The sequence below is a fragment of the Tubulanus polymorphus genome, chromosome 2 (genome assembly GCF_964204645.1).
Source record: "Tubulanus polymorphus chromosome 2, tnTubPoly1.2, whole genome shotgun sequence".
Taxonomy (NCBI): Eukaryota; Metazoa; Nemertea; class Palaeonemertea; order Tubulaniformes; family Tubulanidae; genus Tubulanus; species Tubulanus polymorphus.
In genome coordinates this window covers 8,463,910-8,479,190 of record NC_134026.1, presented here as the reverse complement: position 1 = coordinate 8,479,190, position 15,281 = coordinate 8,463,910, and the positions used below count along the sequence as shown (strand labels likewise).

At 43.0% G+C, this 15,281-nt stretch overlaps 1 protein-coding gene across 5 annotated transcripts in view; it reads left to right on the top strand.

The window, feature by feature from the left end:
- Window positions 1-15,281, top strand: part of LOC141899575 (RNA-binding protein Musashi homolog Rbp6-like) — a 112,997-nt gene that overhangs the window by 26,057 nt on the left and 71,659 nt on the right. The gene's annotated exons all lie outside the window — the stretch shown is intronic.

Sequence of the window (15,281 nt, the reverse complement as noted above, 5' to 3'; positions counted from 1 at the left end):
GTCGTGACGCGGCCAGTTACTAAACGCGAAGTATCCTTACAACAGAGTATTTGAAGATGGTCGAAAAATCAGTTACGTTTCGTGTTTCCGATACGGGCGATTAACCAAACCATGCAGTTCCGGAGACATCGACGTCTATCTCCAGGTATACATGCTATAGTCGACAATGTCCACCGTTTGATGACGAAAAAATCATTTAAAATTTCCCCGGTGTTTTACTGCCATCGCGAGTACGAATCAGGTAGAGAGAGTGAGGGTGCCGCGGCGCATGTTCGGGGTTGATCCGCGGTTTTCGCATCGATTTCCGACGTTTCTCTCTTTCTCTCGACGTGCGTAGATGTCGTCGTTTTTCGAGAATTCGCCATTAGTGGTCAATAATTCGTCTTGTCGTCTGCTGTTGTCGTCGTCTGACGACGATGATGTTCTCGTCCATGTCGAACACGACTTCGAACATCAATATTTCATGTACGTCGTCGCCCGGTTTCATTGAATATTACGAGGCCCCGTTATTAGCGGCTGATTCTGCTTTACGCTTTAATTGACCAACGACGACCAACGCGTGTCGGTACGGTACGGCTGCGAAACTTCAGAGCTCGGAAAATCGGTTTATCAAATCGTAATGAGATTCGAGTATTACTTCGAGTTCGTCGTCCGTCATTGGATCGGTGGTCGCGTTGACATCGTCGCTCACTGACCGCGGTATACCCGTTCCATTCATCCGACGATGATGATGAGGGTGAAGATGATGATGATGATGATGATGATGAGGGCGACGACGATCGCGTATTTTTTCGAAGATTACTCCGGATTGAGTAATTTCGTGTAATTCTGTCGTCATTGTCCGGGCGCTTTCGGGCCATAACTACGACGTAGCAATTCTCGGTCATACTCCGCGCGAGCGCTGATTGATGGTAGTGACCTCGCCATAATGGAGGATATCACGGAGAGGCGCGCCTATCTTAGGAGACTCGTGTAAAAATGACCCGAGCGTCATCTTCGTCGAAATTGCGATATCGCATGCGTTCGCCGCGTCTTCGAAATGGCGATATTCGCATGGAAATGTGATCATGTTTGCGCGCGTTGATCGTCGTATTATGCGCCGTCGATGATCCGAGCTACCACGATCGGGATGCGCCAGCCCGCATGGGGGGGGCGGTGGTGGTGAAAATGGAAATTACTCGATGGCTTACTAGCCGATGAGATTACTAGAAAACTGAATGTAATGTCTTTTTGTCAGGGTCGGTTGCGTAACTGATATCTGGTTATCGAGACAGCAGCACTACTAGCTTTTGGGATAAAGGGTTTTTTTTGCAGAAATTCGACACTTTCTCTTTGAACCGAGGGTCTTGGGTTCTCATGTATGAGTGTAGGAAAATGTATTGAAAATCAGAGAACTGGTCTGAAAATAAGGTTTTCCTTCAATTTCAATTTTTAGCGTATATGCCTTAATGTCTTACTACGAATTTGATAGCAGACTTTTTTGAAAACGCTTTATCGGTGGTATTGATAATTGGCACTGATTTACGTATTTACTTTGAATGGGCCTGCAATGCCCGTTCTAGGTTGGCGATGTGTAACTTAGGGGTAGGGGAAATTTGATTACCTGGGTATCGGTTAAAAGCTATGGAAAATGAAATGGGGAAACCCTAGAGAACCCAGCAAGACTGAATTATATATTCGAAAGTTAGATTCAATTCCTGAGAGTACAGTTATTCAACCGAGGTGAACTGCGGAAATGGGTTGATGTACGTTGCAAGTCAGTGGCACGTGGCTGACTGAACTTTCAATCATAAATCTGCAAAGATTATTGACTTAAAATTTGTTTGCAATGAATTTGTGTTACATTTCCTTCGAGTAACATTCAGTGCGGATAAAAAATCTTTCAAAAAACCGGCGTTCACCCTGCGGGCGTTCAATTATGATCGAATTAGAACGAATGCTAAAAATGTTTTCGATACCCTACGGGGGCTTGCACGAGGTATTTCGTTCTTCAGTCGTCACGACGCTGACATTTCGATTTTCCCCTCCTCGTCAATGCAGCAGAAGCATACTCACTTATTCATACCCGAAGTGCTGGGAAAATTTGAAAAACCTTCCCTAGTGCGTCGATTTATGGGCATACTGCTAAAGTTTGTCTCTACACCGTTGTGCGGTGTATCCCTTCTTCATTGTTGTGCTGTGTATCGTTATTTGCTAATATGATATTTCTCAATATCTGACACGTGCCAACCATCTTTCTAAATTTGAAAAATCCCACCCCCAGCGCGTTTATTAATGGGCATACTACTATAGTGTGTCTTCTTCACCGTCGTGCGGTGTATCATTAGTTGCTAATAATGTAATATTTCTCACAGGTACTAACCATCTTTCGATAGAGAAAATAACTAATCGATGATCATATCGATATGCCCCAGTGCAGTCATTATTAGAAATCATCACCGATTAATACACCGCAGTGCGGTGTAGACGCACTAGAAGGGTTAATGTATATTCGAAGTTCTTCTCGGATCTGCCGACAACAAATTTTATATGCGCGCCGTATAGTAATAGTTCAATGTTATATTTATGAAGCATTTGACGTCGAGATGAAGTACCATTCCATGTGTGCACGCCGCACGCGGGCGCGTTAGTTATACAGTACGTTCTATATCGTTCTCGAATACTTAAGGTTGACGATTTCAAGTGTATTAATTAGGCACTACAGCTTTCAAGCGAAGCTCTACTTCAGCGTCAATAAGATGCACTGCCGTATTGTGCGCAGAGCATTTATTGACCATTAGTCGTTAAAGTTTAATACGATTTAAGTATACTAGGGATGAACCAATCGTTGGACGACGACGCCGTTTACACATGTAATTTCAGGCAGACCGCGCCGAGGAGATATCCGGCATCCATTTACGTTCGAAGCTTCGCACTCGGCGCGAATATGCGTACTTCAACGGTAATCGGAGTTTTCCACTTTCGTCGCATAAAATATCGGCTTCGTTCGCGCCCGCAAAATATCGCGTAGAAGTCGCCTTTTTTTTCTTTTTTTTTTGTTGTCGTCGTTGATGTACCAACTTACCGATGACGATGACGATGATGAAAATATCGATCTACTCCGTTAAATGGGAATATTATGCATCATTAAAACTGTGTCTTATTAGCTTTTTTCTATATGCGGTTCATTTATTGTCAATATCAAATCGGCCACTTCTACCGTCGTACTATTTTGCGTTCGCGCGTATAGTGGATTTTTCATTATAAAGTCAACTAGCTCTCCCCCTCTCTGTCTCTCTTTACTATAATTGCTTTTCGAGATGAGTCATTCATAAAAACGAGAGTGAGAGAGTGAGAGTGAGAGAATGAGAGAGAAAGAACCGGGGAATTTCGGGCTTTTACGTAACCAGTCTCTCAGCGCCGGTGTATGCGCATACTTACTGGTGTAATCAGCGAGTTTTAAAGTAAGCTGTTGCTCTTGCGCGTGTCTAAAAATAATTCACATTCCTTTAGTAAACAGCCATTATAGTGAAATGGTAGCTGTTTTCTCCGCAGTTTTTTCGACTCCGAGTCGGTTCTGTTCCTATCACTCTAGTTTTGAAATGTCAGACAACCCGCTAGCTGCGCCCCTGAAGAGTCGCTTTTCTGCCGTCTCCGTTAAACAGCGCTCAGTCCCTCTCGCCGTCTGCCCTTTAGATGATTTTCGCGCGTATTACCCATCAGGCCAATAAGTAGCAGCAGCGTTTATGGATTTCAAATTTTAAAGGCCGTCACGCAGCGACTTGTTTGTATAATCGAGTTTCAAATGTTCTAAACACTTACCATTCCCGTTTGCGACGTTCGCGCCATTGTGTGAATAAGGTGGCCATATATTATATCTAAGATTGTAGTGAATATATATATATATATATATATATATATATATATATATATATATAGGATACCAGTGTTTCGCATAATCAGCTGGGTCATTTTGTAAACTGTCATAAGATTTGTAAACAGTTTGTTTCCATAGCTGCCAATTCTGTTATGGTTAGCTTGATCATGATTTTACAAAACGTAAATTTCAGGGTGGACCAATGAGAAACGAGGTATCAATGTTTTAGTCTAAATCGACCTGAATGGTTGGAATAGTACGACTGAAAGCAAACATCGGTCGAATGATGATTCGTTTTAAGCTTCCTTTTAAGTAGCACTCACTCATAGCGAAATTAGTCGCTTTTTTCAGCAGCTCGTGTTGTGTAATAGAATTACTTAGTTCTTATGTCGCGCGGCTTTATAGCGTAAAGCTGTATTAGATGTTCATATTCTCGGTGAAGCCTTCGGCAAATCCCATCTGCGACAAAGTCATCTATCTTACGCCGGCAACGCATTTGACTTCGCAAGCTGTGGCCGAGATGGATTTTTAAAACGTCATTTTCTGTTTCGTCGCTAGACATATTTAAGCGAATTATTCATAACTTAATCGCTGTACGCCCGGCGAGCGAGTTCATCTATTCTTCTTTTTCGCGAAAAAAGCTTTTCTTCACGCGAAAGCGATGGCGCGCTAATTTACAGGGATGATGGCGGAAAATTGTTTTCGAGAGAGAATAACTACTTCTTCCTTCGTAAGAAGTATTTTCTCTCGCGAAAAAATTTTTTAGTCAGCGGGTTGAGTCTGGCGGCGTATTAACGTATTAACGCGGTGAATGTCCGTATTATCCTATCGAACATGTGGCGTAGGAAACTTTCAGCCGAAACGCAGTCAGGGGTATAGCTAACTAGGAAATTTAACAGCCGCGGCTAACGAAGCGCAGTCGCTCTTCTTCGAGAGTGCCGATTATAATCCTTTCCAAGAGAGCTGATGAAAAACCCTTCACGCGCACGCCGAGGCTTAAAAATGTACCGTTCGTTTTTCGCTCGCTCGAGAAGGCCCTTTGTCAGCTTACCTCGGCTTTGAAACGACACTGTCGAATAATGAGGGACACAGAAAGCTCGCTACCAAATGTCAACTGGTCGTCGTTACAGAGAGCTGCCGTCGGAATTTCTCGTTTCATCAAAAAAAAAAAAATCTTATCATTACTCGCTCGCTTCCCGAATAGATAGAAAGTGATATACTTTCCATCGCTAATTCGGGAATTGTTCGATAGGGTCCGATTGAATCGATACCATATTTTTAGTTGTTGTTGATTGAAATTCGGTTGCGCCGAAAGTACCGGGTCGAACTGCGATTTTAATCATCGACTCGAAAGATTTACGACCTAAAATGCGAATGTCGTGAGTAGAGTAATGGGGGGGGGGGGAAATACAACTTAGATCCATCATTCCCGTCATATCGCGATTAATTATAGATCATGGTCGCATTCAACGTCATCGGAAAAAAAACTTCTCGACTCGATATATAGCCTGTAGTAATCTTAGTAATGCGTCTACTTAAACATCAGGGCTCTCCGAGAGTGATTACCATGTGTATTAATTAATGAATTGCTCTGTGTGAACAATAGCGCAGCTGTCCAGGCAGTCGGTTATTCTACGACTACGGTTATTCTACGACTGCAAGGATCGATATTTCTCAAGTATATTTGAGAGCGCCTATGATGTGAAATGTTAAAAACGAAAATTTGGATCGAGTGGTGACTTCGAATGTTGTGAATGTAGTCGATGAAAAATTGAATCAAATTTTCATTTTCGATATCACCAGTGGCCGCGTGCGCGTTAGAACGAAAAACCGATTCTCTGATTTAGAGCCGGAAATCGTGTAAATGCGTGATCTAAATTTTCGGGATGAATCCTAGAAAATGAACTACCGGACATTCTACAGGTATCTGATGCCTGAGGAGTATCAAAAGTAGAAAGTTGTCGGTATCCGGTAACCACAGTTGCCCGGTAGATTTGAAAACTGTGCAATCTCGTTTCTGACTAACCTTTGGCAGGACAGAAGTTATTGTAGCTGCCAACCTTTCTGATTTTCGGTATTTCGTCACTATTTTCTCGCAAAAAATACCGATTTGATTTGTTTGACGCTGAACAGAAAATGTGAAAGATATTACTGATGGTCGTAACTTTGATTAATCGATAATTTGAACCTTTTCTTTCCCATCTCGATGAAATGTTAGTGAAAGAAATTCAACTTGCTACTGATAGCACTCGGGCACCGGTAACAGTAAGTTGGCAGCCATATGTAGACCTATTTACAGATCCACGTTGAACGTGTTTCTCAGTCAGTAATGGATTCGAGGTGGCTCTCATCGAAGCCTGGGTCGCATGAGAGTAGCGTACGTTTTACTATCGTCCACTTGTTGTCAACTAGTTGTAGGGCAAAATACTTCAGGCTAGTAAAGGACGAGTATTCGAGGCAGTCGAGGATGACCCGTGTCTATCTGCAACGACGGTACTTCTCAACCCGGTAATTTAATGCCTGCGCGATCGCGGTCATCGTAGTATTTCTCGTTTTCGACGGCAGCTACCTCGACGTTAAATCGATGTGAATTCCATCTCGCGCTGCACGGCGGTCGCCGGTCTCGAACGGGTTAATGTACGTAACCGACGATCATCCATTATCAGGTATTATACGTACCCGCGATATCTACGCCGGTTTTCCGCTCCGCCGCAAGATTACCGACGAGTCAAAAAAGTCCCCGAACTCGCCAATGCCGCTTAAAAAAGAAGTCGGCATTGTAACAAGCCCACCCCTCGATACACTTTGTGAATTCATTGAGGAGTGCTGCATCGGCGAAATTGTCTAATGACGTAACAACAGTAAGTAACCGACACGGCTTTATGCGAAATGTACGATTTGCGTTGATTTGCGTTGAGTCTCTCGGCTGCTTGTGCGCTGAGCGCAGTTAACTACGAGGTGGCAAGGTTACATCCACTCATCTCGTAACTGTGTGTCGTATCGATGATGAGCGCGTAACAATATGTTACCAGATGATGGATAAAAATAAGAAAGAAAATCCATATACAATTCGCCGATCTATTGTCATTGTAATGGGATGCCTACTGGCTCGAGATTGCGTTTCTGGATGGCATAATTTCGGTACGATGCAAAATACAAGTTTTATGATAAATCATCGTTGTTGTACGAGCATTGAAAGCGTGCCAACTCATTGTTCAGTCCAGAAGATAGGTCGCAGGACAGAAATGGGCTATACTTGACGTGTGTTTTTCCGCTAGATCGGGAGAAATTCAATAGAAAGAAAAGATATGTAAAGAGATGAGGTCAAACTAGCGACAGAAGAGTAAAAATGTAAATCCCACTATCTTACAGCCGGAAAGCTTAAAATATCGTTCAGTTAGAATTCATAAAAAATCCGAAGTATGGATGAGATGTACAGAGACAATAGCTTTTGGTAGTTAAGTGAGAACTTATGAAAGGTTACGTTGGACTTCTTAAATCATCTTACTTATATGAAGAACCCGGCTCTTTTATAATCAGTCAGTAGAGCCGTTTGGCCTCTTTTATGCTCGCGAAAGAAAGCAGCGTTTACTTTTTTTTCACTTATCAGTCTCGTACACCTGTGATATCCGATGCTTGAAATAGATGCGGAGACATGCTCGCCAACGGTGTTCATAGGCAATACTTTATTCATTAGGCGATGTTCTTTTAGCTGAAAACTAAACAGACGCAATCAATTTTCATCCGCAGATTCAGACACGCGAGGAGAACTTATCAGGTTTCTCGGTCTCGCGCTCGTCGAGGGCCGATCAATTGTCCATTTAACTGTCCGTTTAACGGAACTTTCTCGGTTCTCCTGTAGACGGTTCGTATCCGTAAAGAAACTGTCGATATCGTCTAGTTGTTTCGTGTATACGCTGGCCTCCGCCGATGTAGCCATATCGGAAATGTCGTGTACTGATTATATCTTGATCAGCGCTCACAATTGGCACTCTGCTTTCCAATTATGCCTGAAAATTGAAGAAATCAGACCATAATGCGCCCGCCAATTTCGACTGTCACCACCGTCGAAGGACTGTGTCATTATCTGTCCGTAATGAGCAGTATAGAATACGTAATAGGACGTGCGCAAAAAATTCCTCGGCGAAATCCTTTTCTGAAGCTCGCGTACGTAGGTATTATGCGACAATGGCGAGGGTTAGCTACCGAGCGCACGACAAAAGACCGCGTTCAGGCACTCATGAAGAGGAATATTGAGGGAGAAAAGGCATTGTTGTTACCGCCAGAAGCCGAGCTCTTCATACCGAATCACTGTAGGGAACGTCTGCCTGAAAATTGCATTCGCTTCTATTGTTTACAAATCTTTTTTCGTTTCGTCGTAAGCGTTTGCACTTCTGCCTTAATCCGTTTTAAAAACTCCAATCTGCTTCGCACCAAAAGCGAATGCTATTGTTCGCGCGACGTAATTGTAAATCTTTTTCGTTTGCGAAAATATCCTAAAGAAATACGAAGAAAAGAATGTTCTTTTTGTTTAAAATTGATTTCGAGCCATTTCTTTCCCATTCTGCTTCTCGATTATGTCGCGAAAACTGAGTGAGCTTATATCCATTCAGCTGATTATCCGCTTGAAAACTATAACCGATGGAATGATATCTTCGAAATTTTTTTTCCTGGTTAAAACGCATTCATCATTGTTATAATCGGGAAAAGCTGACCGACCCTTTGTCGATTCGCAAACCCGATTCGTTGACAATCCGCGCTGGTCACTTCGTATGTCTGTGCATTTTTGATAAACTACATGCAGGATAAGTCGCTTGTTTACTACGAGTGGATGCGGAAAATGCGAGTCGATAGTGAGTCGAGTTGCCGGCGCATAACATAGTAATAATAGTTGTAGTGGAAGTAGCTGAAGATTATTTCAAGTCATACGCACTTGTAAACCATCTCGCTAACGGATCCGTGCGTACAAATATTTTTATTGGCATTCCTGTATAGCTACTATCATATTTTTGCTGCCGGGTATATTTATGCTACGAGAAAGAACTTGGAAGAGAGGGAGAAGGCGAGCACGAATATATTTCATTCATGTTCACGTGTATACATTGTCTGAAAACTGTTAAGATCTACACCTTCGTCGGTATCATCATCGGTATCATCATCGTGATCCAAATCGTAGTTATGTCAACATCCGGCTCCCATGCGGCGGGAGAGGTTAAAAAACTTTCCAGTATCCTCGCCGGATGTGTAGTAACTGAATCTTCCGAAATTGTTGTTGTTTCGAATTCACGAAGAATGAAGTTACTAAGCTATGTGAGTAACAGTGTCTGTACACGGACGAATAAGTGGTGGTATCGTTACTAGCGGCTATGTTAGAAAGGACTCGTATTTCCTCTGCAGCTTGAGTAACTAGATATTTCTAATCGAAGTATCCGAGAATGATGTTATGGGCCTCTTGTCTTGAATTAGGAACGACGATCGGCGACTACGATTTGGGGCAGATGGGCTGGTAAAGCTATGAGTAAGTCGGCCCGCCTGGTCATGTTATCAAATCTTTTTAAAAAGATAGTTGTAAAATTTCATCTATACGCAATACAAAATACTCTTGATGTATTTTTGATGCTATAGATATTCGGAGATGGTGTTGAGATCAGAGATGATGTAGAGATCAGAGATGATGTAGAGATGTGTGATGCCGGTCAGCCATTTCGGATTTTTTGCAATGCCATTGGTTGACGCGGGGAATTGGGGTTCCAAACAGTCGCTTCTGCGCGATGAAAAGTTGATCCTTTCACCTTCTGCTGAAGGAAACCGATGATGATACTTGCTGCGTCGATACACCGAGCTCTATCTCAATCCTGTGAAGAACTTACAAGGAATATCCGGCAAAGCCTGGGAATGGCCAGATGGCAACGGGAGCGACGATGCTGATGATATAGGTTACATTCAACGTGCAAGATTGAGATGACAGTACACACTGAGTTGTTCTCTCTCTATACATGGATACATCTTCACCATCAGCTGGTTCATCATCCAGCATCAGCAGCATATACCACATGACACGACACACGCAGAGACTCAGCTTGCCAATGCATGATGCTGATATCAAAGCTTCGATTTTGAAGATTTTAAAACTCAAGTTTAGGGACCCTAGATATCAGTCATTGTTATTATTATAATGTTTTACTAGAAGGATACTCCAGTTGGTTGACATTCAGACATAAACAAATCAGCGTTACAGCAATAAGAATAATAGATCATGAACTTCCTCACTGGTAGGCTATAGGCTAGTTCACTAATTTCCTCATAGAGGTAGATATCTTCAAAAATGGCTGATGTTTTGTACTAACTTGTTATGATTTTCTTTTACTAAATCTAACGCCTCCTTGTAATTATTCACATTTTAAACTATGCTAAAAACCTTGCCGCAATTATTTAGGACGAAAAAATTGTCACATCAACATGAAACACCTCGCCCAATAACCGCAATTTGTCCTCCATAAAACCCCCAACCAATTTGAATTGGTATCTAGATCTAGATTGCCGTTGCAGTTAAGTAGGGATAAAGAGTGAGAAGGACAGATTGCAAATATTGACGTTGTTGTCGATGATTCGTGTTACTTTTAATTCGTAGCTTTCATGTATGAGATATGCTGCGTGCGATATATTACAATACATGTCAGAATTAGAATAAACCAGCGTGCATTTCATAATGACATTCTGACATTTCGCGCTGTAGGCATTTCATTAGAACATCGTCGTCAGGAGAGAGAGAGAGATTCTGCGCCTTCTAGTCGATATGTGATACTGCTATTTGCGACGGCGAACGAGAAGTATAAGTCTGAGATCAAGGGCTCCGCGTCGTCCAATTAGTTATCGATATACGGTCAGCTACGCCTTCTTATTTGCCCCCCTTACCGCCGACCTGGTCGAAATCATATTTGCAGCCTTGCGGCGAGAATACCCCTAATGAACTCGCCCGGAAAAAATTGGCTCTTTTTTCTTGCGTGTGTGTGTGTGTGCATGCGCAAGTCAGTCGAACTGAGTGTGTCATTTTTCTCATCGCGGATACCGTGTATCAACCATTGATCAGCACACCCGGTACATATTTGCTCTCGTCGCTAAATTGCAACTTGTTCAATATTATTTTATTTCATGTACGGCCGTCGTGATGCTCGTCGTAGCGTTTATGTTCTTTCTCCCGACACGTCTCGCTATTTTTGCGCGATCGATGCCGCAAAGGGTTTCTGGTGACCGCGCGCGCTCCCGTGTATGGCGGCGGCTCCTCGATCTCCGCAACCACCGGTCAATATCTCGTCACGTCTGCTCGTGGCATCGGCACAGGCACAGCGGCGCCGACGACGAGCCTCCCCTCGATTCCGCCTGCTACCAGCGGAGATATAAGCGACCTCGACCTTTGTAGATGTATGAAAATATTTTTCTCTGCATTGTTGGTGATCATCATCTGCTGATACCAAAATTGAAGGACATTATGTGTACAAACTCGTCGGAAAAAAGCAGATGGATAACCAGTTACTAGCGTATTATCATTGACATTTGCAGTTCGACCAATAAACACGAGAGATACCTTTCAGTATTATGACTCGGCGCGTGAAGTCGACGAAGAATATCCATTTCGCTATTTGTGATCGTCGTTGTTTGAGCGTAACGCTCGATTCCAATCTGCATACGCCCGGCGTAATCTCCGAAGACTCATTCTCATCCCTTCATTCCTATATTAGCATCCGCGAATTCATTCATATCGCGCCTACCCCCGATCGCGAGCGACGATCGCATCGGCCATAGTTTCCCCATATTTGATCGGATGGAATTTCGCCCGGCTTTTTTTCCGCGTCGGGTCTCGACCGAATTCGGCCGAATCGTAGCGCTTCGATAGCGATCCGCGCGACGACCTCGGGAGCGTCGACTGCCGTCTATCGAATGCTTGAAACGGAATCCCGGGCTAAAGTGCTTCCTCCGTTGTCATGGAAATTAAATCTTAAGCCGAGACTGCGTCTCCGTGTTCAATAGATTATTACTAATTATTTGCGATCATGGATGTCGCGGCGGTGTACGTACGCGTCGCTCGATCGATCGATCATACCGTTTTCCACGCTAGAGGGGGCTAGTTCGACGCGCTAATTCTTTGCGCGCGCGGGAAATATTGCCCCGGTATACTTCCGGTCGTGGGCGCCGCGGCGAGTTTACAGGGAAACAACATTACATTTAAGTAGATTTTCGAATTAATCCGCCTTGATGGTGACGAAAAATATATTGTTCAATATAAGAACACTGTATTCGTTCGTTAGCGACTGGAGATCTCTGATCGCTATTGTGTTTCGGGTTGTATATAAGCTCGCCATAATTGACGATTCATCATCGTTCGTCCAGAAACTAGCGTCGAGAGAATTGCTAACTCGAAATTTCATTAGATCGGCGGCGACCAGCACCGACCAGCACCGACCATCGTAGGTCAATCAGTCCGTAGAATCAAGTCAAACTACCAGCACCGACTATGTGCGACCAATATAGTTCAATCTGTAGAATCAAGTCGAATGACTAGCACTGACTGTGTGTGACCGCCGTAGGTCAATCAGTCTGTAGAATCAAGTCAAACTACCAGCACCGACTATGTGTACAGACTATGCGACCATTATTGGTCAATCAGTTGAACAACTTGTGAACCAAAAGATCATACATATGCATCAGCTCTGATATGCAGCTTCATTCAAAGGGATGATGCTGGTGACCTACACATGGATTTGTCTGATTTTTTGTATTTCAGGCCTGTTCACTCCCACCTCCCTGGTAGAATCAAAGTTAAACGACCAGCACTGACCGTGTGCGGCCATTATAGGTCAATCAGTCTTTTGGAACGACTTATGAACCAGTAGTTTACACATATGCATCAGCTAAGATTGGCAGCTTCATTCGAAGCGAGGATGCTGGCGACTTACACACGTTCATATTTCAAGCCTGACAACCATTCCTGTTTGTACTAGGGATCAAAATATGTAATCTTTGCACGAGAAAAAGATCATGCGACGATTCATATTCGATGTGCAGTGGAAACTCATTACGACGAACTTCGGGAGACTGGAAAATCTGTTTGTTATATCCAGTATGAAACTATCGAAATTGTCGTATTCAAAATGAAATTCTAGGGCCCAGTTTTACATCCAGTGTGAAACTATCAAAATTGTCGTATTCAAAATGAAATTCTAGGTTTATGATAACACATAAATCGTGAATTCGAGGTCGTAATAATGAGGTTCTACTCTATCTAACATCATCAACGTCGTCATTTTCCAGTACGTTTCCTTTACGTTTTGTTGATACGGATTGTAATGCGGATTATACCGACTTTGGACCCTGACCATATGTCTACGAAGCAATTTCCTCTCGTGCCGAAAATCTCTTTTCTATGAAAAGATACGGTCTGGAATCTGGAGCTTTCGCAGATCCGTCCGTCCGCCTGTCGCGTTGAAAAAAAGATTGTGTGCGTGTCATGATTCGAGCCTTTTCATACATGGATGCAGGGGTTTTCGCCAATTTCCTGAGACTGCCTGATGCAGCCATGACAACGCGCGGAGTTCCATTGAAAACGCCGAGACCCACCGGTTCGAAATGATTATCCAGTGGAACAGCGATTTCTGCATGACAGGCGATATTTTCCCCGAACGTCTGTAAACGTTGCAAAAATAACCTAGGCATACGATATATAATCAGCGAAGCGTGTTGTCGCATTCTTGCGCCGTTGAAAAAAAGTAATATGGACGCCGCGCGCTTGCGTCTCTATGCCGTACGTAAGAAATAACTTATGAAATCGTTTTTGACACTTGATTAATTAATGGGATTGTCAGCCATTCACATTAGGCTGATTTTAGCTGTTCGTAACATTGTCGACCCATAGAACTCTGCGGCAAAATCATGGTCTTTTCTCGATTTTCTGCCAATCAGAGCAGTTTTTCTATATCTATATGATTTTCTGCCAATCAGAGCAGCTTTTCTATATCTACGTGACTTTCCGGGCTTTTATATATCTGTGTGACTTTCAGCCAATCAGAGCGGCTTTTCTACATCTACGTGACTTTCAGCCAATCAGAGCGGCTTTCTACATCTACGTGACTTTCCACCAATCAGAGCGGCTTTTCTGTGTGACTTTCAGAGAAGCATCTGTTTCGTATCTGCTACATATAAGTCAAACTTTAAGAGTCTTAACGTAGTTACAGATGGTTAGAATCCGAAATTTCCAATTACGTTATTCCGTTTAAATGACGGATTATGCATATTCGACCGATCGCTCGCAGGCATCGATCGGTGGGTTTCTCCGGATGGACTCGGGTCGGTTTCGAGGTCGGCTCGGAAAACGTCGTCTCCGGTTCTTAAGATACGAATCGTAATAAATTTTTTTTCGAAATGGTTTTTAATGTACTTAAAAACGTTGTCGCCGTCGTCGTGTGATTCACGTGAATCGATGCCATCTCTGTTTTTGTCACCGACGGATAATTTAATATCGTCTGCTCTCCTCTCAGTCGTCGTCGTTGTCTTCATCGTTGCCGAAAGCGATCGTAGACCCGATGCATACAGAAGCGTCGTCGTCGTCGTCTATTTTCACAAATTGATTCGCGCGCGACGAGATAATTTACCCTCCTTCACGTGTGCGCTTGGAAAAGAACCTCGTGAAAAAAAATGGCGAAAAATTCCTCCACTAAAGAATTAGTTTATTGCCAATATGTCAGATTCAGTTTCCGAAGTTGACTTAAGAATATACTCGAAACCACGAACAAACTATTATTATTGATTTATCTATTATAGTGGCATGTACATTGTGAATACATACCAATCACCTTAACCTGCACCCGGGCGCAAAGGTCGACTTACAAGTCATTCTATGTGCAAAACAGATGTTAGTTGGTACGGGATTGCCAACCGCACTATAGAACACTAAAATACAAAATTACAAAAAAAATTTGCAGTAGTTCATGTAACGAAAGTGAGGTAAACGACCAGCTCAAGGATACTTTCGAATTTGATATCATTTTTTTTTTTGGTTTTTTTTTTCGTGGGATTCGCTACATTATATCATGGTTACAATGCGGATCTAGTGTTTTATGGACGGTTGTGTAGTTTATCGATGAAAAAAATGCCTCGAAATTTTCATACGAAACGGTTATTTCCGTCGCGGGCAAGATGGCGTCACGGCGGTTAAGTCTCGTGTAAAGAAAAATTAGTAAAAAGCATTTGTGAAAAACGTTGATAGCGTTTTTATCGACGACTATGCACGGCGCTGGATTTCGTATAGCAGAAGTCATCGCTTGAAAAAGGCCGACGAAATTCGTCGTTGCGAATGATAGACGACGCACTTGGGATTTCGGCGGAGGGCAATATTCTAGCCGAGCTTAGTAATCAGGTAGGCGCACGTCTG